This window comes from Cyprinodon variegatus, unplaced genomic scaffold (assembly GCF_000732505.1).
Source record: "Cyprinodon variegatus isolate N-32 unplaced genomic scaffold, C_variegatus-1.0 Scaffold1417, whole genome shotgun sequence".
NCBI lineage: Eukaryota > Metazoa > Chordata > Actinopteri > Cyprinodontiformes > Cyprinodontidae > Cyprinodon > Cyprinodon variegatus.
This window is the reverse complement of record NW_015151870.1, coordinates 26,166-28,780: the sequence shown is the minus strand read 5'-3', so window position 1 is coordinate 28,780 and position 2,615 is coordinate 26,166. Positions and strand designations below refer to the sequence as shown.

The 2,615-nt window shown below is 45.3% G+C and overlaps 1 protein-coding gene across 1 annotated transcript in view; it reads right to left on the bottom strand.

Moving 5' to 3' along the window:
* Positions 1–1,822, bottom strand: part of LOC107103301 (zinc finger protein on ecdysone puffs-like) — a 16,483-nt gene extending 14,661 nt beyond the window's left edge. The window contains exon 1 of the mRNA XM_015402956.1: positions 1,735–1,822. The gene's annotated coding sequence lies outside the window, so the exon portion shown is untranslated. The remainder of the gene's footprint in view (positions 1–1,734) is intronic.
* Positions 1,823–2,615: the final 793 nt, after the last annotated feature.

Here is a 2,615-nt window from a genome sequence, read left to right as displayed (position 1 = left end):
TGGACCTAGAATGCTCTGGTGGTCTACTGGAGCCTCAGGACCTAGAATGCTCTGGTGGTCTACTGGAGCCTCAGGACCTAGAATGCTCTGGTGGTCTACTGGACCTAGAATGCTCTGGTGGTCTACTGGAGCCTCAGGACCTAGAATGCTCTGGTGGTCTACTGGAGCCTCAGGACCTAGAATGCTCTGGTGGTCTACTGGAGCCTCAGGACCTAGAATGCTCTGGTGGTCCTTAGATTGATGCCAGTGAGTGTTCCTTTCATCTTTAAGCTTTCTTCCCTTTCTTTCCATCTGAACCAGAACAAACGTTGATCACACTTATTTCTACGTTTTCTGTGGACTTCAATAAAAACAAGTAAACTAAAGACGGAAACATTTAACGGTGTTGGACTGTTGCAGATTTGTTCTAAAAGAAAAGCTGATGAGGTTTAGATGTGACGGACTAAGAGCAGTGACAGTCAGTCTACATGACTGCAGGGTGCCTGGCTTTATTGATCGTCTCTGTAGAGTTTGGTAACAGCTGGTGGAATTCAAACACTGTGCCCATGGATTTGTTCCCTTGTGGGGACCTTTTCCCAGAAACAGGCTCGGTTTGGGGACTTATAGCTACTTGTGGGGACCAACGACTGGCCCCCATGAGGAGAAGGTCTCTTCTCAGGGTGAGGTTCAGGAGTGAGTTTAGGTGTAGGGTCTGGGATAGACCATAGAAATGAATGGGTGTCAGTGGAAAGTCCCCACAAGGACATAGTGACATCACGTGTTTGTGTGTGCTTGGGGGATGGGGGGGGGGGTCCCTGTGACCTTGTTCTTCATAAAGGCAGAAGCTCATAACGATTCATCCTGTTGGTTAAATCCACTGCGTTTCCAATCAATTCAGCAGAAAACATCCCGTCTGTCACTCTGGGTTCCTTCTTCTACCCAGGAATCCTTTCTACAAACTCTTGGCCTGTAGATGGATTTCATTCGCTCTTAAATTGTCTCTTTTCGGGTAGTTTTTGCTGCTTGATTGTAGCTTAGATCCAATCTGTGGATTTCTTTATTTGGCTCTGACTCATTTTTACCTGTAAGAGTCACAGTCAGGTGCTTCATACCTGATATTTGTCCTGAATTCTGGTTCTTTCTTCTTCTTTGTTGTCAGATAAATAAAGTTTATTTTTGTCCATCTGGATGAGAGGAGGAAACACTGATCAACGACACATTTTCAGATCAATCATATTCCTGTGGAGCAGAAGGAACAACTGTCCGCTCTGTGAGGAAAGCTTCAGGATAACCTCATCTAGTCACACAGCTCTGGATATTTCACTAAATACAAACCAAATCCTGTCCTCCATCCCTGAACAGTTTTCTATTTTAAAATGTCTACAGTTTAATGAGTCATTGAAACGTTTCTCTGGCAGACTAATGTGAGTCGTAGAAGACTTGGGATCCTTTTCTGTTAGAACTGTTGACACTAATTAAATGAAGCACTTTGAATAGAAACTGATGGCAGCCGTGAAAATGAAACAGAACGTTTGTCATCTCCAGATGTTCCGCTTTGCTTTCAGCCCCGAGACGGATCATTAAAAACACTTTAAAACTCTTTTTACACCAAACCATCCCTATCTAACATCTCCAAGGATGTTTATCTAACATGTTACTGACTGTCATTGGTACAGCCAGAATGCTGTTGATTTAAGTAGACAGGACCAACTTTCTAATCAGGAAAAACATGGAGGTCATAAGGAGGCGTCTTACCTGCTGTTGCAGCAGATGACTGAGTTCACCTGGCTCTAAGTAGGAGGGATCTGCTTTCTGATTGAATTTCTCCTGTTTTCCTGTAATGTTCCCCCCTCTCTCGCTCCTTGGCTCTCATACACCAATCTCAGTGTCAGCAGGGCGCCTACTGCATGGTGGAGGCAGCAGCCAATCAGGAAACAGCAGCTTTGGCGACACTTGCTGCACACACATGTGTTTAGCGTGACACGCTCCCACGGAAACACTTATAGGATGGATACAGGCACACACAATAATCTGGCTCCGCCTCCTGCTCTCCCTCTGTCACTTACACCCACACAGCCATGCAGCCACTGTTACACAAGTCAAGCACATCTGTCATCTGTGACGATTTCATCCAATCATTTGGAGGATTTGCTTTATTCTGTCTTTCCTTTTTTACTTCAAGGATGGAGCTGAGAGCCGTGAGGAGGCTGCTGCTCAGAGAAAAACAACCAAACATACGATCAATCTGTATGTGTTTATATGCTGGGGAGGCTCCTCCAGGTCACTGTCATTCTAAAACAGTTCAAATCAATCCACTGGACTTTGTTTCCAAGTCTGAAGACGTTTCTCTTCCATCCAGGAAGCTTTTTCAAAACTTAAATGTCAGAAATAGCTTTTAGTTCCAGGTTTTATCCAGCAGCCCAACAAAGCCTGGTTTTTGTTTAGAAAACATGCAAATAGAAACGGATGAACGGGTCCCCCCCTTTGGAATGGGGAGTCGCTTGTGGTTTTTGTTAGCCTGTAATACCCGATACTGGCCTATGCCTCTGAAAGGGGGGTCGTTAGGGTCATTGGCCTGGCTGACCCAGGGAGATGTTTTGGTCCCCTGCATGGCGACGAGGATCATGATGGTGGGA